The following is a 26,484-nucleotide window of genomic DNA, read 5'->3' as shown; positions in this document are numbered from 1 at the left end:
GAGATGTACCCTTTTCTCTGGTGACATTGGCCCATCCTTATGAGCATACTAAAATCACAGAATCAAAGCGCTGCAAGAGATCTTAAAACCACCTAAGTCTACCACTGAGAGCCCAAGGATCTTGGAAGGACTTCACAGCTGGCCTCATGCCTTCACTTTATATCTCAGGGCATTCTCTCTCATTTGTAAAGGGACTTGTCCTTGATTGAATTGGTAATGTCAGCCATGGGAGGAGAAATCAAGTCTCCTGACTTCAAATCTTTGTATATTTGGTATCATGCCATTCATTTCTGTCCTCTGCAAAGATCACTATAAAAACTAATATGAGGTATGAGTGGTCTAAAGGTGTGAGTATCAGTCGTGATCATCAGTGAATCTGATTTCTGAATGTTATGTGGTTCTGTCTTCTGTTTTCTACTGCCGATTTATGCTCAATGTTCTCTCTTAGCCAACAGGCATAGCCTCATTTAAAACATGGGGAAAAAAAACAATTATTGGCCCAAGATGTCAATGGGTTCAAGGTCACTCCCAACATTTTTATGCAATGAAGTAGATCAGCTCTAAAAGAGGCTTTTCCTTTGCCATTGGGGAGTATTTTGTTTGGTGTCGTTTATTTTAGTTCTCCACTGCTTCAGTGTAGGGGACCCATGCTGCCTGCAGGCTTGACCTTTCATATACTTTTTCTGCTGTCTGAAGTTGCTAAAACATTTGGCCTTAATAAAAACACTAATAAAGGTTTTATTAATCTGTATCCGTCATTGTCTCAGCATTTGTTTACCCGCTTCCCTTTCTCACATTCTCCTCAGCTGGTGGCTTCATGCCTTGGGTTCCCCTTCAACCCCCCCAGCTCCACTTCCCACCTGAATTCCCTTTCAAAACTTTCCATGGAATGTTCTATGCAATTCTGGGCAAAAGAGGAAAGTGAACACAATTGGTAGCTTCTTCCAGTCAGCACCCAGACAGCCGCTGTGAGGAGGAGAGGATTTCCTCTTTCTCGAGTTTAGTTTCTGGCACTGTGATTTTAGAAAAACAGAGATCTGTTGCCCTGGATTCTGTAGGGAGATGACAGAAATGATTAATGGGCTGCTGGCTTGATCTGAAGAAAGATTAGAACAGATGAATAGAAATAGGTTGTCTAATAGAGGGGACTTCTAAACAGGAAGGGAGCCTTGGAGATGGAGCCACTTCTGCACTGCCTTTTCTCTGAGGGATTCCTCCCTGATGAGCTTCATGCCTCAGAGCAGAGCCCGCCCCCAGGCTGGAGAATGCAGGCCACCATGTTGTACTCTCAAATCTCTGAGGCCCACAGCAAGGAAGATCAAGGTGGTGTTCTTCTTGCTGGTTTTCCAAAGTATGATTTTGCAAGGATACGTGGGTTTATGCAACTGTGTGTATAGGGATGTTTCTCATTGGACACCATTGAAAAAAATGCAGAGCCAGTTAGATATGCTATATACCTACAGCCTATCATTTGGTTGTCCTGAAAGTACTGGAATAAAAGTGCTCACTTAAATTCGTTTTCAGTTTTAATTTAAAATTCTACTTTCAAAAATTTAGACCATGTGTATGTTGACTGGCCTTGGTGATTCTCAGAAATACCGCAGCCATAACGTGGTGGATACTTCCCTTCCCTAAGTTGATGAAGTGTAATTTTATTAAAAATTGTTTTTATTATAATTATTCCAAATTGTTTTATTATAATTATTCCAAAACCATTTCTGCTATTAAAGTGAGAGGCTATGCAGAAAATGCTTTCCTGGGACAGAATAAAAAATGTATTTCAGTTTCATCTTTTTTTTATTTTTTTATTTTTTTTGTGACAGAGTCTCACTCTGTTGCCCAGGCTGGAGTGCAGTGGCATGATCTTGGCTCACTGCAACCCCTGCCTCCCAGGTTCAAGCGATTCTTCTGCCTCAGCCTCCCAAGTAACTGAGACTACAGGTGCGCACCACCATGCCTGGCTAATTTTTGTATTTTTAATAGAGACGGGGTTTCACCATATTGGCTAGGTTGGTCTTGAACTTTGACCTCGTGACCCACCCGCCTCAGCCTCCTAAAGTGCTAGGATTACAGGCTTGAGCCACCATGCCTGACCTCAGTTTCATCTACTTTCATTCTTCTTTTAGTAAGATTATGGGTAGCCAAGCTTTCATTTCCTTTTCTTTGAAAACGCCTTTCATTCTTGTACCTTGCGTGTAGACCTGTTAGCTGTCTGTAGGGGACTGGGTTGGGGGGGTGTTGCACACCTCGGGGGCTGCCCTGGCTGTAGTACTGTGTCCCCAAGTCTAGGGTGCTGTGTCCCTGAGTCTATGGGGCTTCATGATGGGTTGTCTTTCTGCAAAATGTTGGATCCTCAAGCCCAGGTTCTCCTCTGCCTTTCTTCACTATGCAACTGCCACATCTGTTGGAGGTGACACACACTGACGGATGTTCTCCTGTGATCTGTTGACAGAATGCTGCTTGGTGTCTTTATTCGTCATTGTGACACTTTCTTCTTGTTCCAACTGCTTGCCTTGGCATGACAGGGCAGAACAGAGGTGGTGTCTGAAGCAAGGTTTTAAGCCAAGGATTTCTTAAATGACCCATAGTCAGGTCCTTTAATTGAAATGAGCAAATGTGATAGTTGAGGGTTCGTTACACAGGTGTGAAAGGAGCTATTTTAGATGAACCAGTCCCTGGTGGGGCTTTTCTTCCTGTGACGGTACAGGAAGTGACGCTAACACAACAAACTAAGGGCAGAATTGAAGGGATGTGTTTTTCTTCTGTTTTGTGAGAAAACATAAAATACTAACTTTATCTTCTGGACTCTATTTCCAGGTGATACAAATATGAACATTGTAGAATCATGTTTAATCTATTCTCAGTGTCAATTTTAAGACTTTATGAAAGCCAACCGTATGTTTTCCATGGACGCCTATGTATATGTGCATGAACATAATCATATCTTGTTGAAAGCAGCAGTTAAAAAAAAAGCAGGCTCTTAAGATCTAGGTCCACGTGGTGTCTCATCAGAAGTGGATGGACAAACATGAGAGAACTCACCTTGCTAGATGACCCAGGCGTCAACTTCCTCTACCATGCAATTTATCACTTGGAGGAGTGGTTGTATTCCCCACATGAGAGAAGAAAGTTATCAGTAATTCACCTGCTATGTTAATGTTGCTGCACAGTGTTGCATTTACTGTTACCATAAGAAATTAAACATGGGCATTTGTAGGGTGCTCAGACCATTCCAAATCAAGTTTCTACAGACTGAGTTCTTCTTGTTAGGATGAACATTGAAAATCTTCCTCATTTTGTGTTTTGAGTCTTTCTCCTTCCCCTATGTTTTCTGGATATTTTGGTATCTTGCCTTTTCTAAGGTTTACTTAGTTGTATTAAATTAAGTATATATTTTTTCTTTTTCTTCCTTCAAAAAGTAACATTCTTGACTTTCCCATTTGAAAAACAAATTAATATGAGATGTCGACTTAGTGAATGAGGGCAAATAGAACTAAAATATTTTGCCTTGAAGTAAGTGCACCTGTATATTTCCCTATGAATAGATTTGTAAATATATGTGGTATTTTATACACATGTGCATACATATACAAGACATGTACCTGACCATTCCCACACAGATTTTGACTATTTGAACTATTATTCATAGTTCATGTTACTTCAGTGCTTAGACACTGTCCCAAGGATTTTATAAATTTAGTTCTCACAACAACCTGCTGATGTAGGTGGTGATTACTATCTTCTTTTTACAGATGAGAAAAATAAGCCTATAGAGGTCAAGTACAGTGACAGAGCTCATGTGTGTGTATGAGGTGGAGGTGGAATTGAAACCCAGGCCATCTTGCTTTAGTCTATGCAGGCTTAAGCTTTCAGCTATTCTGCCTCTCACTGATGTCCAGGATGCAATGCTTTTTGTCCTTGTATTTAGATAATGACACCAGGACCAACCATACTGATCGTTTCAGATCTGTATTAGATATTATGTGTGGGGATTAAGCCTGTTCCAAGCTGTGATGCTATAGAGGAAAGAAACCCTCATTACACGGGTGGGAATAATTCTTTAGCCAAGTCATTTTATTCATAAGTAATGATGAGACCAAAATTAAAGAAGCCAAAGGTGGGAATGCCCAGCCCCTGGGCATCACATGCATTTGGCATCCTTGGAATCCAGCTGGATAATTTGAAAAACCCTAGAGCCTTGGTTCTAGACTGAGTCCCAGATTACAGTCTGACTTATTTTTTCCCCACCTTTGAGGAGTGCTTTTAGATGATGTAGAGGGATTTTCAGGGAGAGAAGAAAGTAAAAACAGAAAACAACTAGTGGAAGGGGTCATAGAAGGCATTTGTACTTTTTAGTTTTTTTTTTTTTTTTTTTTAAGTATTCCAAGTTGTTCAGAAAAGGGATGAAGTAGAAGAGAATAACCACCCCTTATGTTCCTTTAAAATATCTTGAAATAGTAGCTATAAAAGAGATAGGCCCATATTTCTGGTGGGGATCTCTATTTTATATACCCAGTGTCTCAGTGCAAATATATTATTTGATCATAATGAAGATAAATTTGTTCTCAAAAGATAACTTTGCATTGTGATATTTATACTGGTAGATCCAATCATGTATGGGTGTTTTGTTATGACATACTTATATTTTATAAACCCCAATGTTGTCTATTAAAAGTCCTAAAGTTATATAATTATATAGATGCATTTTTCATGTGATAAAATATTATTCACTTGACAGATGGCATCATCAGAAGGTGATTTTAAACAGCAAAGTTCTTCTGATGCTTTTAACATAGAGTTGCATTTATGCAGTTTCATTTTTCCACCGATATTTCAGGCATACACCTATTGTATCAAGGGAGGCAAGTTTGTGGGGCATTGATGGATTCTTCGCTTTATTAAATTTTTACTTGGATGTTTGATCTAAGAAGTAATCTAAATCTACCATATATCAATAAGTATCTTCATAAAGCTATGATTTTAACATCTGTGCCTTTTTTCTGATTTTTTGAGTATAGGGAAATAAAGAATTTACTTTTCAGAGTTGACAAGGACTGAAATATGATACACAAATTAAAGCATCAATCAACCTCTCCCTCAATAAAGTTAAAAAAATACAACTGTCCACTTGCTTGGTGATACCCCATATTTAACATATATAGAATTTTTAGCTTTTAGAGATCCTAGAATATTGAGAAAATGTGAAGTAACTTCACATAGAACTTAAAAACAGCAGTAGCAGTAATAGAGCCAACCCTTCCAACACACATGTACTTGTGCACACACACACATGCATGAACACAAAGAAGCAGAGGACATTTGGGAAATTAAAAGTTGCTCTGTTGAATGTTTTGTGAAAGCAGTTTAGTAAAAACCAAAGGCAAGGCCTTGAGGACTGCTGTTTTCCATGATTTCTCTGTGGACTGAAAAACATTCAGATTCATTTTGCTTTGGTACAAATGACAAATGCAACATCGTTTTGAGATTAGACTCTTTAAATAATTCTGGTCAAATGTCTTTTTGATGCTTTCGATATTTATGTGTTAACCGTGTCTAAAAGATTTACTTTAAGTTCTGTCACCAGTTTACTCACAACCAAATGCACCTGCATTTGATTAAGCTCTTTCATTGGCTGTGACATCCACCAGAAGTCACAACTGGATGTGCAGAGCAGACATCGCTGCCCATTTGCTAGGTGTGTGTGCAGTTGATGCTCAAAAATTAAAAGTATTTGTGTAAAGCTGGAAAAAAGAAATTTCACAGTTATGATAACCAGAAGAAGAGGGGTTTTAGACATCTTAAAAGTGTGTATATGTAAGTGCACACACAGTACCATATATACATATATGCAAAATATATAGGTATATTCAATGCTTAAAATATTTGGCATCTTATTTGTTTTAACATATATAAGATAGTTTCCCTAGTCTTCCTTTTCATGAAGGACTACATAGTATACTTTCAAAATATTTTAAAGTTTTTTTCAGCACTTTTTAAAAATAGGAACAACCCATCATTGCATATTGTGAGCATAATTTTTACAACATAATTGCACTTCTATTGGTAGATTCTCAGGCATTAACTAATTATGCAATTTAATAAAATTACAGTAATTGCATTAAAAAGATTATCTGTTAAAAATTTAAAAGGACACTATTAACTATTTTAGCATATTTTCATGTTTATATTTTCAATTTTGTGAGTTGTGATTCCAGACAGAATCATAGATAGACTGACTGAAATCACTTATTATTTTGGAGCATTCCAATTTTGACTAGTAAACATTAGATCTCAATTATTGTAATCATAGCACAGCCATATTCACATAGCCTGTTAGATGTAACTGGTTAGCTCCCCTTTTGTATGTAGGTCCAGGCTCTGTGGGGGACCCTGTGTCACTACCACTGCCTTTTCTGAGCTTTCTGTTGGTGTGCACTTGCAAGCACACATTTTCTGCCTTCTCTGAATTTTCTGTTTAGGATTCTGTGATGGTTAATACCGAGTGTCAGCTTGATTGGATTGAAGGATACAAAGTATTGATCTGGGTGTGTCTGTGAGGGTGTTGCCAAAGGAGATCTGAGTCCGTGGGCTGGGAAAGGCAGACCCACCCTTAATCTGGGTGGGCGCTATCTAATCAGCTGCCAGTGCGGCTAGAATATAAGCAGGCAGAAAAATGTGAAGAGAGAGACTGGCCTGGCTTCCCAGCCTACATCTTTCTCCCATGCCGGATGCCTCCTGCCCTTAAACATCAGACTCCAAGTTCTTCAGTTGAGGAACTTGGACTGGCTCTCCTTGCTCCTCAGCCTGCAGATGGCCTGTTGTGGGACCTTGTGACTGTGTGAGATAATACTTAATAGACTCATATATATTAACCACCAGATGCCAAGCAGAGCTCTACCTCAAGGCTATGACAATACTCAAATATGAATATATATATATTCCTATTCCATTAGTTCCATCTCTCTAGATAACCCTGACTAATACGGATTCCTTGTCTTTTACAGATTCCAAGAAGTGCAGTCTAATTCACTCTGCTTTCCAGAGATACCCTACTGAACTTGATCCAGATTTTAGGATCTTTAATCTTAAAGAAAAGACTCCAGAGGTAGTGTAGCTCCTTAATGCAACTGATGCTTGACTACCACCTTCTTCAGGCTTGCTTCTTCTCCCGATCCTCCCTCTTTCCTCCTCTCTCTTCCCTCTTCTCCTTCCCCTTTCCACAAGCAGTGACAGTTTTGCTTGTGCAAATTGAAGTGCAAAATGAATTTTCATACTAAGCACTCATAAGTCTATCAACCCTCCTCCCCTATTTTCCACTCACCCTCCCTTTCCCCCTCCCTCCCTCTGTCTCTTCTTCCTCCTCCTCACCCCATTTATCCCCTCTACTCTGCCTCTCTCCAGAAGCCCTCCTCACCTCCTTAGTTTCCCTACTTTATTGCCCCAACTTTCTTCTATCATCCTCCGTTATATTTGAAAACAAAAGGTAGTGTTTTGATTATTCAAGCATATCATAAGAAAAATGTGCTCTTTGGGAATTAAATTAGGTCATAAGCATGGAAATATTTTAAAAACGTGGAATGGGTTACAAGTATGGGTAGGAATTACTATCTGATATAACTATCGGTGAGTGATGGTATTCTTCAATTTCGAGAAGGCCTCACTAAAACACACACACACACACAGTCATGTGCTATTTCATTGCAAAGTGTTTTTGTGGACCTGGACTTGTTGAGAAGCTGTTCAATGACAGGGTGGAAATGCAAAGCTTGGTATTGTGTGCTGTGGTTAGTGTTCAGGAGTCAACCATTTCCAGGGCTACTTGATGTATATTTAACCACCAGATGCCAAGGCAAGAGTTCTACCTCAAGGCTGTGATAATACTCTTCATGCTTGACCTAATAAACTCAGTTCATGTCAAAAATAGACGGCTTTTGCCTGTAGTTCCAGCACGTTGAGAGACAGAGGCAGAGTTTGAGGCCAGCCTGGGCAACAGAGTGAGACCCCGTCTCAAAAAAAGAAAAAAAAAAGAAAAGGAGGTATTTTATTTCAATGACTTAATACTTCAGGTTAATGTCATGTGTTATAACTGTAACACAGCCTCGTGATTGAAGGATCGTTTTAGTATATTGCAAGCTGCAGAAAGGCAAAGGCCCAGTCTTTCATCTTTGTGCATATCCTTACTGCTTAGGATAATGTTGGGTACACAGTAGGCATCTAATCAATGCTTCTTGGAAGGGTGCTAGAACTAGTGAAAACCATCTGTTACCAGATGTTGCTTTCTTTTTATTCTTACACCTCCCCTGATCATAACAGCCTGTGGCCGCATCAGTAGCTAAAATCCAAAACAACCTAGCAACTTCATCATATTCTTGTCTGATATGCATTTTTCTGGCTTTTTCTTGGTCCTGCCCATCCAGGGATTGTGCTAATTAGTAGCAAAATGGCCAAAAGGCAGCCAGGAGGAGGAAGAGAGCTGGCAAGCCTCTAACTGCCATCACAGCCCCTGAATCTGAGAAGATGCTATTTTTGATATTTTCAGAATTGAATGCCTTTTCTCCCCTTTCATTTGTTTCTTTATGTGACACCTGGATGTGCAAACATTTTGTGTGATGCAAAAACAGAAAAGAATATTTAGAAATAGGGGAACTTGGTGTGTGTGAAAACAGTTATAACCAATTCCTTATGTAGGTTTTGACCTGTTGAAGAACATGCTCAGCACTTAGATATCTGGCTAATTTGATATTGCCTTTTTTTTTTTTTTTGCAGTCTGAGCTTTGTCATTTGTTTCTAAGCTGTCATTTTTATTAGTCTCTCTGGCTGATCTTTTGGGGCTCCCCATCAGGTGGCATGTGCTCGCCATTGTCTGGCTGTGCTTGGCAAGCGGAAGGCCCTTTTATTGCTGTGTGATGTGGGCGTGCTTGCTGGGGTAGCCTGTAATTAGACCCACCACAGGTGACAGTTACTAGAGAGCCCAGTAATCATTCTAGCTGCCTGATCTGATGTTTATGGAGAGAAGCCTTCTTTGTGTTCTGGTCAGGGTTTACTACAGCATGTTGTACTTTTGCCGTTTGATTTATGATTTAGAAAGGTGTGTTTTGTTACTGCTCCCTTTATCTTGGGGTTGTGTCATTGGCTTTTTAAATAACAGATGTGTATTAGAGGAAGATTTTTATTATAAAGCCTGATCATCCACATCTCACGTATACAAAAAAAAAGATTTTGATATTTAATCAAAATCAGGTTCAATATGTAATCATCTAAGCCTTGCTCTTGCACAGTGTTTACTGACTGTTTTAGTCTCCCTGGGATTCTCTTATTACCTAAATCCATATTGGTTTTGGCCTTTGAAAATGACTTTTCTATTGCTTCCCAAGCTCTTTAAAATTTCTGTTTTAATTCATTGTCTGGGATGCTTCATTTTGTCAAGGAAAAAAAAACAAAACAGAAATATACTTCTGGGCCCCATTGGTGTTAGGTAAGACCCAACAGCTGTCGTTTTTAATATAGGGAAGATGGAGCCATAGAATAAGGTAGGAGGGGCTTTCGTGGTCAGTCTGAGGGGAAGAAGAAAGCTGCAGGCTTCAGAAAGTGATTTTCCCAAGACCTCCTCATTTGTTTGAACAGAGGATTCTCAGTCCTACACTACTTTTACAATGCGCGGCTTGTATAGTCATAAACTTTGAAATTATGGTTTTAGTTCATGAGTACAAACTGCATATACACAGGATCCTTGGACTCTGCTTTTTTTTTTTTTTTTTTTTTAGGTACATTTTCCCTCAGGTCTTACATTTGAGTAAAAATAGTTTGTGAGTCTGTGGAGTTGCTATTCAGAGTGGTAACATGCCGTAGGGAGATGTAAATCTGTATGGTTACCTCGTGCTCACTTGACTGACGCTTCTGTTAGAACAGGTGAATTTTCCTCATCAAAATGTTGTGTCCATAGTGATGAGAGTAATGAAGATGATAACAATGATAACAGTGATGACAAGGATGATGGTGCTGATGAACGGTGTTTTTGTGTTTGGGAGGTGTTTAAGTTTTGACTTCTGCTATAAAACCTTGCTCTTTATTAGGCTTTAGTGACACTTTTAGTGAAGTCTTGTCTTACGTTGTCTTCTCTTTAAGAAGAAATAGAGTATTGCTTCTTCAACTAAGTATGCCTCTGTTAATAGCCACATTTCTTCTGCTCTGGGTTAAGCTAGGTACATGCAATTACAAACATTTTGTGTCCCATAGCAAGAGCAGTTTTCCTTGGAAATCACCGAGACCCTCAATTTTTTTTGCAAGGAAACTTTTATAGGCTAATTCATTACCCTCCATCCCCAAATTCTACTTTTCACAATAGGAAAACGCATAGTGTGTTTAGCTGTTAAAAAAAAATTAGCTGACTGTGGCCTCATTAACTGCACCTCTTTTGGCAAATTTGATTTTGCATTTCATTGGCGATTTTTCCATTTTTAATAATCTACATGTTTTCAAAAAATTGATTTCCTGGAAATTTAATCAAAAACAGGGTTGGGGAATAAGAGGAGGGAGAGAAAAAAGGAAAAGGAAAGAAAAATAACAAATAGCTTGACAATTGCTTGAGTTTACTTAAAGATAGTCCTGCAGGTGGCGATAGAAACTCATAAATGATAAAATCCTAAGGTAAATTTCTGTGGGCTACTTCTTGGGGATTTTAATTTCAGCAATTTATTTTTAATTTGATACAATCGTCTAGAAGCAGAAATTATTACATTAGTAAAAACAATTGAAATTTTCATGTTGTGTACTTTTCTGTTTTTATAATAATTTTCTTGAATATTCTGTAGCACGTTCTTCCTTCTGCAGAAGAAATAAGATCCAGATTACTGCCCAGTTGGTACAGATTTCATTAGGAAGATCGCCATTTTAAGGCTCCTTTTTTTAATTTCATTTTTACTTTCTTTAACCTGCAGCTAAAATTTGATGCTTATGCCATTGGCTAGGTTTAGCTTCTATAAAGGCCTTTGCTCTTGGGTGTGACATGGCTTAGGCATGACGCTGAGTGTGTGTGTGTGTGTGTGTGTGTGTGTGTGTGTGTGTGTGTGTTCACAGAGACATTCCTTCAAATCATAGTATCAAAGCTAGTCGCTTCCAGAGACCATTTCCTCCCTTAGCTAGGTGTTTCAAGTTAGTTTTAATGTGACCAGGATCACAAATTTCTTGAAAGCTATTTTATTTAGGGATAAAAACAAAACATAAATATGTATATTTTTAACATTAGACAGTACATAGTGAATATGATAACTTTTTTTAGTTCTTTTGGACATGAGGCATTGTCAAAGCAAAATGAAAGCATTTGGAAGACAGGAGATCTTTCTTTTCTGCTAGTTGAGGTTCAAGAGTTTTTAAATTGCTTTTTGTGACTATATATATTCATTTATGGTTTTTTAAGTTTGAGTCTGAAAATGCAAACTCTAAAGGATAAAACTAATTTTCAACTTTCCTATTTTCTTGTAGTCTCATTTAGAAAACCTTTGCCGTGTACATTTTCAAGGTGGAGCTGCCTTGATTCTAAGAAAATGCAATTATTTTGGTTTAAACACTTTAGGCTTTAGATGTTGAGTGTCATCAACCGATAATTGTGACGGTCTTGAGCAAATTATGTGAATTGCAGTCTCTGCCTTTCTTCTGAACGTTTCCCTAAGTCTTACGGTAAAGTTCAAACCAGTAATGTCTTATATGCTGTACCCTTGGATCCAGAATGTTTTTTATGATATAATAGAAGAGGCAGAAAAAGAAAAGAAACCTCTGGCCTTCTTATATTCTGTTTCAATTGTTCTTCCAATTACTCATGAGGGAGAGAAGTGGAATGCAAGTGAGACACTCTGAAAACCTATTTTGCAGCCTTCATATAAAAAAAATATTCAGTTCTCTGCTCTGTTAGCAGCTGACCAAAATCTAATCCATTAAAAATATATCGTGGTAAGCAGTTCTTGAAAATGTTTATAATAAATGGTAAAAGCCAAGCTTTCACTGTGAGATGAGCAGTTGGAACAGGATGTGTTCATCAGGAAATAGGTTATTGCCTGACTAGTGTGTCCTGCAGAGTAACCTGCAGGATAGATGAAGATTTAAAAGCTTGCAGTGCAAGGATTTTATTTGATTTTCCCCCTTTGCTTTCTTTTGCATATTCCAGTATTGTTTATCACTCATGGTATTTTTCTCAATGACTCTCTTAGGAAGTTCATTTTACAAACAAAAAGTGTGGCATGTTTTGGGGGTTGGTTCCATTCACGCCCCATGATCGTCTAATGACCTATGGGTATTACTGTTGCTAATACGCTTTTTGACATTACAGACTTCGTAGCTTAAAGATAAATGTGAAAGAATCTTTTCCAGAGAGCTGTACCTACCCCCAGCTTCCGTCTTAAAGATACAGGAAGTGCTGCAGAGAATTGTGGTGTCTTTCCTGCTTTTTGCTTGACTGCAGTCCAGCGTCAGTCAATGGACAGTAGTGCTCATGAATAATGCCTTCTACGTGGATGATACCTACAGTAACACAGGAGTGACTAAGAGATCAAATACACTGGCTAAAAAGCCTTAGGGAAGCATTATGTGTCTGAGGTCTGATCTATTGTCTGGGAGGTCGGAGAGTGTTAATGCACTCTGCAAAGATTACACTCCCTCTCTAATTGCTCAGACACTTCCTTAAAGGATTTAAACAGTCAGGAAAGGTGACACTCCTTGTCAATTTTTGTCTTCTGCCTGCAGTTGAAGTTTATCTGTCTTTCCACTGAGACCACTAGATCAAGTAACCTAGATGGTGTCAAAGGCATAAACTCTGAATTAGGAGTGAAAGCAGTAAGAGATGTTATTTACTGTACCATTGTTACTTGCTCTTTAAATGCTCTCCATTCCATTTCTGGTGTTTACATAGTGAAAACCACAGCATCTCTGTGTTCCAAAGCGGGGCTGAAAAGGGTCCAAGGCTTCACTTTGACTTTTGATCAGATTTGTTTTCATAATCCTTTCGCAGTGCCATAACACCCCGTGCAGCATTCTGCATTTAGGTTATTTCGGCTAAATATGTAGAAAATAGGTGAACTTTAGGATTTCCTCTGTGCATCCCCCCAACCTCACCCCTCCCAACACACCCCCATTCTGAAATGTTTCCCCTGAATCAGGCATATGCAAGACCAACCCACATTTAGGACGTGATAACTTTGTCCAGACCATCATTGTAAACTTCAAATGATACACAGACACATTTGAAGAAAGGTCTCCTCTCTGCATTGGAGAATCCTGACTCAATCTCGTGTGTCTGAGAGCTGATGCAGCAGTTTTATCAGACTCTGTATCTCTTATATTGCTTTGATTATAACTCAGTGTTTCCTAAATGACACTGAAAAGCTTAAAGAAAGGTTTTACTAGTTCTTTCCCAATGGCAGTTTAGGAAATATCGGGGAGCTATCTGTTTGCGAAGAGCATAATGAACTCCTTAAATTCATAGTCTGTGTTGCTGTAGGAAGGAGTGGGGAGTGCAAGCTTGCATTCCACCTCGAGCATTTTCTACCCACTATGCACAGTTGCGTCATTGAGAAGAATTCCTCTTAGATCAGTTCAAATTGCTAATATATGTGTCCTACAGCCTGCAATATAATATTTATGTAGCTTCCAAAAGAGACCTGGGAGGATTCCCTGTAATTCAAGATGGTAGTCTGACTGATGGGTGTAGAAGGATTTTTTTTTTGTTTTAAAGAAATTCTTGTTTGTCCCATGAGATTTTCACACTTTTCGGCTGACGGCGCTGTATTTTACTCATCCTGTATAAAGCTGTCAGTGTATTCATTATATGTGTCTCTTGAAGACTCTGAGCAGATGACGAGAACAATTGCTGGAGGGGGAAAACACATTTGAATCAAAATCTTCAGAAGGGCATTTCTGTAGTCACTCCTGTTCCTGCTTCTGCGTGGACTGCCCCTCGCACTTTCTCTGATTGCATGTTATCTCACACTGTTGGTAGATTACACTGAATGTTTCATCTGTATATAAAAATTAAAAATTCAAACAAAAATCTGGCCCACATGAAGAACAGGCCCTTTGGGCATATGGTTCATTATGCATATTCGTTTAATTACTAAAACACTTGCGATGGCTTTAGTGCCCTTGCTTTCAACTTGCAAAGTTGGATCTCTTCTATTGCACAGAAAATATAGTGCAGAATTCTGTTGTGAAGGAGGAAAAAAGAAAAGAAAAAAATAGAGCCTTTGAAGAAATTATTGGAATTCACCAAAAGTAGGTATGATTCTCCGTATGAAATAAATGGAAGAAGGGATTTCTCCCCTTCCTGGTCTTTGTCATCTCCTTCTCCCTCCCATTTCTATGACTACCCTGAAGGCTGTTTTTACTGTGGTTAGTTTATAAGTAATGTGAGACTAAGGATTTAGGTTTCAAACATGTTCCCTCTGAGCGCCTCAAGTCTCATGATGAAGCAAAGTTTTATTGTTTAGAAGGGGGCTGCTATGAAAGTGTGACTTTAATTGATTTTTCAGGGCAAACAGGTGGTGATGGTTTAGACATCTCCTGGCCTGAGTGCCACTCCTAATTTGGGGCTACACATATAATAGCTTTATTAAAATAAACAATCCCTTGGCTTTGGTTTTACCTGAACATCTGCCTCCTGGTTTTTAAAGGGCTTTTAAAAATATTTTCATTGTGTGCTTAAAAGGATCTGATCCTAAAATAGCGAAGAAAGACTTTATTTTCTATTTATGCCATCAAATTTTTTATTTTTATCTGATGTTAAAGACACTAAAATTTAGAAGCATCTTTAAATGGGATAATCAGTGCTTCAGTAGTTTTCTTTAGAGCACATTCATTTACAGGATGCAACAGATTTTGAAAGTAACAGGTCAAAAATTGAATTTGTAGCTGCTGGGTTTTGATTTGAACTCTTATTTTGGCGCACAAAAGATGGTTTGAGTGAGTACATGTACTTGTGTGTGTGTGTGCGCACATGTTTGAAGACCATATTTTGGATTTATTCCTGAGGGCTGGTGATGTTTCAGCATTGTAAGAAAGCTTCTTGGACTCCTCTTGATCAGAATAAATTCAAGACTCCTAACAGCATTTCTAAGGGAAAGGAGGATCCAAGCCTTGGCATCGTTCTTGTTTTTAGTGGCAAGTATGTGTGGCTCTGATACAAGCACAATTTTGCTTTTCAATTAAGCAAATAGGTAGTCTATCTGAGTAATGGGAGACCATCCAAGACATTCTTGATAGGATTCCTGAAGGAATTGTACTTTGCTATAAATAGCATCACTCACTAATCACTATTGGAGGGTTCCTGAATTAGGGCACCTTAGTCGGGTTTAAGCACGTTGAATATGTACAGAGCTATTGCAGGCTTAATGTGAACTTACTGCAAGCCTGCTTCTTTTAGTGCCAGAAATAAAGCTGCAAGTGGAGTAACTTAATACAGTGAACTGCTTTACTCTATCACGGCACTAATGCTAATTAGATACACTTGCTTTATTACCCGGAGCATTTTTTTCTGTGTTCATTCTGATCTAATCTTTCTATGAACATAAAGGAGTAAGTCATGAAGGAGTAAGTCGTAAGTGTTATGTTTAAGCTTTTAGTCACAATTGCAGCCTAACGTTCATGTGAGCAAAGTCAGAGAACACTCTTAGAGAATGCTTTGTCCACTTACAGTCCAATTAGAATCCCATTGGACTTCTCTCACGGAGGGCCCCACAGTGCCAAAAATTACGCTTCTGAAATGAGTAAGACACTTATCGATACCTTTAATGGAATTTTGTTCTTGACCTCTTCATCTACCCACCTTTATGGAGAATAAATAAATGTGTGAGGATTTTTTCCTCCCTTCCGTTAATCAGAGCAGAGAATTTGCTGATGGTTTTGAAAGATGTATTTACCAAAATCAGACTTTCAACTGCTCAATTACCACCTTCTGCAAAGACGCATAATGAGAAATTTATTGTCTGATTCTAGACCTGAAATTATGATCATTCTAGGGGGAAAAAGCCAATAGTGCAGCACATTAGATGCTTTTTCTCTTTCATTTAGTTCAGTGCTTTTCTACTTTTTAAACTACTTTTTCTGCCTGTATGAGTGGTGTGGGGATTTTTATTGGGCTATAGGTGATTGTTTGACTTTTTTCCATTTATATAAAATCATCACAAAATGTAGAATATAGTGTGGCCAGTAGCATGATGCAAACATTAAAGGGATGGAATTTTAATAAATGCTTCACATTTAAGAGAATAAAAACTAATAAGAAGTGAATGTATCATATAGGTTAGAAGCCTTCTTCTCCCCCTGTTTAAAAAAGTCCATTAATATTTTCTAAAGAGGAAAATAAAAGTCAACAAAAACTTCATGTCTAGAGCAACGGAGTCTAAAAGCCTCTAATTTATATTTAATATTAAGATAATATATTTTATATTTTATATGTACTTTCTTTAAAATTAGAATGGATCAGCCATATTCTTCATAGAAATGTTCAGTATAGTGATATTGTGAAACTGACAGTTTGAAAATGATACGCATTGTTTATTTAAATAGTCATAGAGGATAATAAAAGTGAGAAACATATAATTGAGATGTCTACCTACAAAAGCACTGGAAATAAATGGCCAGATGGGGTTATACCCACACCAAACTAGAACTACTTGATGGAAATGTGTCTTTAAGAGCCAGACACCAAGTCTGATATTCCTCTAATAACTGACCAGGTCACTCTGTGACACATAGAATTAGTCAAAGACAATGTCAAATAAACACCAGAAATAGTACATTTCACTGCTCATGGATCTTAAGAAAACAAATGGTTAAAGAATTTTGATTTGGTAACCTTTCTTTATATTATGGCACCGAGAGCATGACTTAGAGGCACAGGTGGAAATATGAAGGTTTTATTAGAGGGCAGGGAAGAAAAGGGAGGGTCAGGGCAGGAAAGGACATTTTGCTTGTGGAGCTTCATGAAGCTGAGATTTGTCAAGGCCGTTCTTCCATTATTGGTGTCTTTTTCCCTTTCTCTAAATAGGACCTTGACTGGGAAGAACATGCCACCTCCTACACCCACTGATTTCTTCCGAAAGTGCAGAATTGGTTTTCTGGTCAGTCGAAATAGCCTTTCATAGTTTCCGTATGTATCTTCACCCCTTTTACATTATATAGGCAGACATCCTTTTATCAGGCTTCACTTTATTGCACTTTGCACATACTGCTTTTTTTTTTTAACAAATCGAAAATTTGTGCAAACCTGCATCTAACAAGTTTATTGGCACCATTTCTACAAAACAAGTTATCCAGAAGTTCTAGCTGAGATAATTGATAAAGGTGGCTACACTAAACAACAGATTTTCAATGTAGAAGAAACAGCTTTCTATTGGAAGAAGATGCCATCTAGGACTTCTATAGCTACAGAAAATGCTTTACTTTAAAGCTTCAAAGGACAGGCTGACTCTCTTGTTAGGAGTTAATGCAGCTGGTAACCTTAAATGGAAGCCAGTGCTCATTTAGTATTTTAGAAATCCTAGGGCCCTTAAGAATTCTACTAAATGTTCTCTGCCTGTGCTCTATAAATGGAACAACAAAGCTTGGATGAGAGCACATCTGTCTGCAGCATCGTTTACTGAATATTTTAAACCCACTGTTGAGATCTACTTCTCAGAAAAAAATGATTTTTTTTCAAAATATCACTGCTCATTGAACATGTACCTAGTTGCTCAAGAGCTCTGATGGAGATATACAATGAGATTAATGTTGTTTTCATGCCTGCTAACCTAACATCCGTTCTGTAGCCCATGGATTAAGGACTAATTTCAACTTTCAGGTCTTATTAAAGAAATATATTTTGTAAAATGATAACTCTCATTGATTGTGAATTTTTCTGATGGATCTGGACAAAATAAGAACCTTCTTGAAAGGATTCACCATTCTAGATGCTATTAAGAACATTTGTGCCGGGCGTGGTGGCTCAAGCCTGTAATCCCAGCACTTTGGGAGGCTGAGGCAGGCAGATCACGAGGTCAGGAGATCGAGACCATGGTGAAACCCTGTCTCTACTAAATATACAAAAAATTAGCCGGGCGTGGTGGCGGGCACCTGTAGTCCCAGCTACTCAGGAGGCTGAGGCAGGAGAATGGCGTAAACCTGGGAGGCGGAGCTTGCAGTGAGCCGAGATTGCGCCACTGCACTCCAGCCTGGGCGACAGAGTGAGACTCCATCTCAAAAAAACAAAACAAAACAAAAAAAAAGATTTGTGATTCATGGGAGGAGGTTAAAATATCAATATTAACACGAGTTTGGAAGGAGTCGATTGCAGCCTTCACAGATGACTTTGAAGGGTGGAGTGGAAGAAGTAAGTTTAGATGTGGCAGAAATAGCAAGAATAGAATTAGAAGTAGAGCCTGAAAATGTGACTGAATTGCTATAATCTCATGATGAAACTTAAACATATGAAGTTTCTTCTTGTGGATGAGTCAAGAAAGTGGATTCTAGAGATGGAAAATACTCCTGGTGAAGATGCTGTGAACATTGTTGAAATAACAAAGGACTTAGAATATTCCATCTCGGTTGATAAAACAGTGGAAGGGTTTGAGAATGTTGACCCCAATTTTGAAAGAAGTTCTACTATGGGTAAGATGCTATCAAACAGCGTCACATACTACAGAGAAATCTTTTATGAAAGCAAGAGTCAATTGATGTGATAGACTTCATTGCTCTCTTATTGTAAGAAATTGCCACAGCCACCCCAGCCTTCAGCAACCACCACCCTGATCAGTCATCAGCCATCAACCTTGAGGCAAAACCCTCCAGCAGCAAAAAGATTATGACTCACTGAAAGTTCAGATGATAGTATTTTTTTTAGCAATGAACTGTTTTTAATTAAAGTGTATTTACTTCACCTTTTTAGACATACGCTGTTGCATACTTAATGTTGCAACTTAACCATTGCATATGTTGCTGTACACTGTACTAGACTATAGCACAGTGTAAACATAATCTTTATTATGTGCTGGGAAACCCCACAAATTGTGTGACTCACTTTATTGTGATTTTTGCTTCATTGTGGTTGGCTGGAACCAAACTCACAAGATCTCGGATGCATGCCTGTACAATTGTATTAATTTTCTGTTGCTACTGTGACAAATTATCAAAGACATAAGTGGCTTAGGATGACACAAATGTATTATCTTATAGTGCTGGAGGTCGGAAGTCTAACCCTGGTCTCACTGGGCTAAAATTAAGGGAGGGCTCTGTTTCCTTCTGAAGGATCTAGGGGAGAATTCATTTCCTTTGCTTTTCAGCTTCTGAAGGCTGCCCCCACATCCCTTGGCTCATGGGCCATTCCTCCATCTTCGGATCCAGCAAGGGGAGATTGTTGAGTTCTCCTGTCACATCACTCTGACCTTGTTTCTGCCCTCATGTCTTTTCTGGACTTTCTTCTGCTTCCCTCTTCAACTTTTAAGAACCCTTGGGATTGTATTTGTCCCACTCAGGTAATTTGGATCATCTACCTATTTTAAGGTCAGATGATTAGAAAACTTAGCTTCGTCTGCAACCTTAACTCTGTCCTGTAACATAACAGGTTCTGGGAAATAGGATGTGGGTGCCTATTTGGGGTTCCATTATTCTGCCTACCGCAATGAGGTCATGCATTCCTGTCTTCCATTCATGTGGCTTCCTAAAGGATAAAGATGATTTCTAAAGCAAGCTCCGGTTTCTTGCATATGAAGTGTTTCAATGAGAGGCTTAAATTTGGGAAAAAGGAAGAGGTTATGTACTATACATATTTTAACCTGAGAGTGGCTGGGAGGACAGCAATTTGAAATATGCAGAAGTCACATGTTGTGGGCAACACGAAAGATCGTTGATACCTGGTGTGTTCAGTCTCCTTTCCCCACGGCTGCTAGTGTATGGCTGGAGGGCAGGAAGTCTGGGAGGAAGCTGTGTACCTGTCCACACCAGGGTCTTGGGCACTCAAGCTCTCATGGGGAGAGGAATGGATGGGCTAGTTCCAGGGGCCAACCAAAAGGGAAAAGAGAATAGAGAATGACTTGGAGGGTTGTGCAGGACTCAGAAATAATTCCTAGTTAGTGGGTGAGTGTAAGGGGCACTAAATCCATGGTGCTTCCCCACATGACTCTACACAGTTAGTCAAACTTCAAGCCACATTTTGAATGCAAGTAAAATCTTGTATTCTCTGTAAAACATCCTTTAGCATCCCAAGCAAAAGCGATCTTGCCCTTTCCCAGTGACTGTCACAGTGAAACTCTTCCTAATTTTTTTCCAGTTTCCCATTTCCCTTGCCCACTTCCATAATTAAGGGTACCATGTCACCTGATGTATCTAGTTAAACATTTGATCATATCATTTCTTTGTTTAGAAATCCATTCTCATTTCATTTCAAATCACATTCTCAACTTCCTACTGTGACATACAGGATTTTCCATGAACTGGTCCCCACCGAGTTCTCCCACCTTATTGCCAGCCGTTGCTCTATGAACCAGCACTGTTGGATGTTTTACCATCTCCAAGCATGTGCAGCTTTTCTGAATTTTTACCACTGTCATATCTTTTGCTTTTACTCCCTCCTTCCCACTAAACTATCAGTCATCGTCTTTTTTCTTTTCATTTTTTTTTTTTTGTAAAGATGGGGTTTCCACTATGTTGCCCAGGCTGGTCTCTAACTCCAGGGCTCAAGGGATCCTCCTGCTTTGGCCTCCCAAAGTGCTGGGATTACAGGCTTGAGCCATGACACCTAGGCTAAACTCTTAGTCTTACCTAAGCACTTTCATTGTCTAGCATTGAGCCTAACACAAAGTAGTAACTGGGTATATGTCTTCTAATTGAACCAATGAATTATCTGAATGCTTTTCTGCAAAAATAATTAGTGAAATAGAGCCTAACAAACTTTGTCATCCAAGTAATTTTCTTCACGATTATATCTCTGTCCTTTCACTTGGATGTAACCACTTATCCAATGTATAAAAACATGATGGCAGCCATTCAAGTTCATCATTGCATTTAATCCTCTCAAGAGCCCTTGAGGCAGATATTACCATTCCCATTTCACAGAAGAAAAATGTTTGATAATGTTTCCAAGATCACACAGCTAGTACAGTAGAGCCATGATTTAGATCCAAAGTGAATATTTTCTACACACCTGTAAATAAATATTTACTGTTAGAAAATTTAATTGCTTCACAACTGTTGGAAATAACACAAAAGGGAAAAGTACAAAACAGTTAAGAGCATTTGACTCCATATTCAAACTCCCCCAAAGTCAAACAGTAATGATTTTATGTCCTTATTTAAAAAGAAATGTTCCTTTGACTACTATGGAATCATACGTAATGAGGTACCCTGACGTTTGTACTTAAAACTGTATTTAAATAAGGCAAAATGGGGACTTGAATTTAGATATGTGTGTGCGCATAGGTGCATGTGCGTGTAAGAGTTCATGTTGGCGGCTGCTAGATAATAAAACCGTGCCTTATTCACAGTAGAGCAGTGATAGATAAAACTATGTCTTATTCACTTACTCAGCTTACAATAAACTGAGTTTAGCAGCTCAGTGCCTCAGATGTAGTAAAAGTTTCATGAATGTTGGTTGAAAGAATGTTTATTATTATTATTATTATACTTTAAGTCCTGGGATATATGTGCAGAATGTGCAGGTTTGTTACATAGGTATACATGTGCCGTGGTGGTTTGCTGCACCCATCAACCTGTCATCTACATTAAGTATTTCTCCTAATGCTATTCCTCCCCTAGACCCCAAGCCCCAGTCAGGCCCCTGTGTGTGATGTTCCCCTCCCTGTGTCCATGTGTTCTCATTGTTCAACTCCCACTTAGGAGTGAGAACATGCGATGTTTAGGTTTCAGTTCCTGTGTTAGTTTGCTGAGAATGATGGTTTCCAGCTTCATTCATATCACTGCAAAGGACATGAACTCATCTTTTTTATGGCTGCATAGTATTCCATGGCATATATGTGCCACATTTTCTTTATCCAGCCTGTCATTGATGGTCATTTGGGTTGGTTCCAAGTCCTTGCTATTGTGAACAGTGCTGCAATAAACATATGTGTGCATGTAGAAATAATGTTTTAGTTGGTTGATTAATTCAGTAGTTTTAGTTGATTCAGAAACTGTGATATATTTGATCACCTTGACTTTCTGGGCATTGATGTAGAGTATAGAATGGAAATAAACCATTCCCCAGAACTTTTCCACGTTCAGGCTTTCCAAGCCACTCACAAATGTGCACACTGAGGATGCATTAGGGAAACGTTTGGGATTGTGCATTCAGGAGACTCTCAAGCTCTGTCCTCTTGCATTTATATTATCCAAAGCCATAGTTTGGATTCTGATTTAAGGGGTCTTCCCCCTGGGCCACTGCACTCTACATGCTGCCTCACTGTGACATTACCCCACTGCAATGTTGGATAACAACAAGTGGCGTTTGGTTAGACCTTTCTTTAAATGCTTAAATTTTGACTTCAGTTTCAATTCAACAAATGTTTGAGTATTTATATCATATAAAACTTTATACTATGTTTTACAAGAAATATAGAGATGAATTATATGTGATTCTGGATTTCAAAGAGCAAAATAATTCTGGTGCATTCAATAGATATGAACAAAATTAATCATGGTGCCAGGAGAAGTATGTGCCAGGTATCTTATAGAAAGAATGGTTTGCTCCAACCAGGGGGACCGGTAAAGGAGAAAAACGAACATTCCTAGAGACACTTTAAATTAAGGTATTCAGAAGAAAAACAGAGGCAGTTTTTAAGAATGGCAAATTTATATGCCTGGAACTTAAGAATTATGGTAGGAAACAGTGAGAAAGAATTGCATATAGCACATGTGAAGGTCAGGCATATTTTGATTTGATGGGCTGGGAATTGCAAACTGATAGTTTTAGACTGTCTACAGAGAGTGGGAAAAAATAAAAGACCTTGAGTACAAGAACACTGAGATGAGACCTATGCTTTGAGTGATTCTTTTGACCCTGATGTGAATGGATAGACACTGGAGCCAGGTATTATGAGCATTGTACAAATTAGAAGTATATTCAAATCATCTGGGTCTTGGCTGTGAACAATTGTGTGGCCAACTCTGAGGGGTATGTGGGTATGTTGGGGGGAAGGAGAAAGAGTAAACAAAGTATTGTAAAGTGACTGAATTTGTTCTCTATGTTTAAAAATTGAAGGAGTTCACATCAAGAACATTTAAAAAATCATTTCATTTGAAAATAGGTTAAAACTCACAAGAAGTTAAAAAAGAAATAGTGCAAAGAGTTCCCATGCCCCCTTCAGCCAGTTTCTCCCAATAAATATCTTACATATCCATAGTACATTTTCAAAACCAGGAAATTCATTCTGGCACAATACTGTTAACTCAGGTATGGACCTGATTCACATTTAGTCAGCTTTTGCATGCATTTCAGTGGTGGTGGTATGTAGTTCACATATCAGATAACCATCACCACAGTCAAGATACAGAATTATTCTGTCATCACAAACAACCTCTCTTGTGTTGCTCCTTAATATTCACACATCCTTAACCCTAACCCTGGCAACCACTTAACTATTTTTCTTCACTGTAATTCTATCACTTTAAGAATGTCATACAAAAAAGAATCGTGCCGTACATAACCCTTGAGATGGGCTTTTTGCATTCGGCGTAATGGCCTTCAGATCCATCCAAGTTGTGTGCATTCATAGTTCATTCCTATTGTGAACTCTTGAAAAATGGTAAGCCTGGGTAATGTCAGATCTAGTTTTGCCTGAAACAGTCAGCTGAAACTGAGTAAGAAACACTAAGAAATAGACCCCTTGGAGAAGGGATGCAAACTGAGCTTACGATGGTCCCCACCACGCCCTATAGTCTAGCACCTGGGCTACATTTCAACTACTTGACCCCTCAAGCATTTTAATTTGCAGTTCTTGGCAGTGACTAACATTTCTGAAATGGATATAAGATGATCAGTGTTTCACAGGTTACTGTACGTGATAGAGAAAAGAAATGGTATCCCTTTCTCAGGTAAGTTCAGAATACAAAGTCTCAAAGAGTAGGATGTGACATTATTATTTAAAAAATGTAGCCACCTGTAGTCCCAGCTACTCAGAAGGCTGAGGCAGGAGAATGGCCTGAACCTGGGAGGTGGAGGTTGCAGTGAGCCATGATCGCACCATTGCACTCCAGCCTGGCGACAGACTAATACTCCGTCCCCCCCCCCCCAAAAAAAAAAAAAAAAAGGTAGCATGCCCTGTTATGTTTATGCAATGTCTATAAATTTATTAGACCATGGATTATTTTTCAAGTGCTTTTGACTACAAAGGATTTTTGTACAGGTGTGGGGTGGAGATGTCAGAGGCTGAAGGGTGGGGCTTTCGGGAAGAGAGACTGTTGCCCTTTTCTATGTCCATGAATAAAGAGGAGCAAAGCACAGTGAGAACTGAAGGTCAGGACCTCTGCATCTCTCCACAATTTTGTAACCATAATAATCTGGGGGGTGTGTGTGTTGTTTGGTTAGTACCCGTTTTCCTTTTCGAGTTTCTTCCTTACCCTGGCCTTTATCACTTTCAAAATCGGCACTTTGTCCTTCGTGACAGTTGTCAACCAATGGCAGTGGCTGCTTGGGAACCCTGAAATCATGGCTTTTGAAAGCATTCCTAGGCCACTGCAGAATCACACTCAGTGTTTCCAGTGGTACGTGATCTGCTGTAAGGGAAAACAAATGTAAAATATGTCACATGTACAAGGGAGTTTGTAAAACGATGTATGCACACATACATGCAGTTTAAAGAATGGTGATAAGGTAAAACATCTGTGTACCTACTGCCCCACTGACAAACTGAACATTTTTTGAAGTTCTTTCTCTACTTCTTTGTAATTGAATCCTTCTTCCTGCTTTGTCCCCAGGAGTAATGGTAATACTGAATGTTGCATGTCACTCACTGTCAGTTGTGGTTTTGCCATCTTTGTGTCTATCTTTCAACAATGTATTCAATTTTATCTGATTTCTGAAGGTTTTAGAAATCATAAAAAAATTTTGTCTTATTCTGTGACTTGCATTTATTAGTATCGTTTTTGATGTTCATCTATGTAGTTCATTTACATTCTGTATAGTGTATAGCTGTATGAGTAAATTATTTATCCATTCTATTCTCGATAGACCTTTGAATTGATTACATATTTGGATATTTTCATTTTGTTTTTTGAGTTTTTTTGCCATTATCAAAAGTACTCTTGTAAACATCATTATACATATCATCTGGTGGACACGTGTAAGAATTTAGAGCAATAGTTCCCAGTGGGGTGCCTGGACAGCAGCATCTAAAAACTTTTCAGGAATGCGGTTTCTTGGGCCCCCCTCCAAATCTGCTGAATCAGGAACTCTGGGACTTAGCAATCTTGTTTAAATAAGGCCTCCAGGTGCTTCTCATACAGGCTCAACTTTGAGATCTACTGCTCTAGGGTATATACCTAGGAGTAGGACTGCTAGGTTTTGGGATATACACTTTCTGCTTAATTAGTTAATGCCAACCATTTCCCAAGTGATTAATGAACCATCAGCATCAAATGAAAGTTATGATTTTGCATCTTAGAAAACTCTTGGCATTATCTGACTTCTTAATTTTGTCAATCTGGTGTGTGAAGTGGTACTTCGGTGAGGTCTTAATTTGCATTTTTTATTATAATACTTACACGTTTCATATGTTTGGAGGCATTTGGATCCCTCCTTCTTTGCTCTATCTTTGCCTAATTTACCTAATTTTCTTCTCCCCCTACACTTTTTGTTTTTTTAATAAGTATTTAATCTAGATACACATTCTTTGTACTTAAAATATCTTCTAGAGGTTTCTATTTTTTCATGCTGTTTTATCTTTTGATAAACATAATCTTTAATATCAAAATTACCCAATTTTTCCTGTGGTTGGTGCATTTCGTGACATATTTGAAGAATCCTTTCTTACGCCCAAAGTCATAAAAATATTCTTTAATATTTTTTAAATTTTACATTACATCTTTAAATCTTCTTGTGTTTTAATTTCATTTTTGTGTTCTGGGTAGTATCCAAATGACTTGGTATCATTTATTGAATATTCTGTGTTTTCTCAATGATCTGCAATGTCTACAAAGTCATAAATCAAGTTTACATACATAGATTGGCTTCTTCATTGGTCTCTTGTCTATTCCTGTATCAGTGTCACACAAACATTTAGGTTTAGCACAGTTCTTCCCAATTTCCTTTTCTTCTTCAAGAATGTCTTGATAAGAAAGCTTGGCTCCTTGCCCTTCCATATAAGAGGTAGAATTCACTTTTTGTGTTCCACAAAAAACAGGACAAGACAAGACCAATACTGAAAGTAAGTCAGAGGCAAACTTATTAACTTTCAAAATCAATACATTATAAAAAGAACAGCAGAATGATACGAAGTTGATGAGCAGGAGTAAAAAAAAGAACAAAAATCATGT

The 26,484-nt window shown here is 38.4% G+C and overlaps 1 protein-coding gene and 1 long non-coding RNA gene across 2 annotated transcripts in view; one reads left to right on the top strand and one right to left on the bottom strand.

Annotated features, from left to right (window-relative positions):
* Positions 1–26,484, top strand: part of MCTP2 (multiple C2 and transmembrane domain containing 2) — a 258,431-nt gene that overhangs the window by 175,196 nt on the left and 56,751 nt on the right. The window lies entirely within an intron of this gene.
* Positions 21,003–26,175, bottom strand: LOC131381198 (uncharacterized). Its single transcript, XR_009209762.1, has 3 exons — positions 26,032–26,175; positions 24,542–24,726; positions 21,003–21,160 (listed from the first exon to the last, which is right to left on the bottom strand). It is a non-coding gene; the product is annotated as an uncharacterized LOC131381198 (long non-coding RNA).

Source organism: Hylobates moloch, unplaced genomic scaffold (genome assembly GCF_009828535.3).
Source record: "Hylobates moloch isolate HMO894 unplaced genomic scaffold, HMol_V3 SCAFFOLD_14, whole genome shotgun sequence".
Lineage (NCBI taxonomy): Eukaryota > Metazoa > Chordata > Mammalia > Primates > Hylobatidae > Hylobates > Hylobates moloch.
Note: the sequence above shows the minus strand (reverse complement) of the source record. Positions and strands in the feature narration are given on the sequence as shown.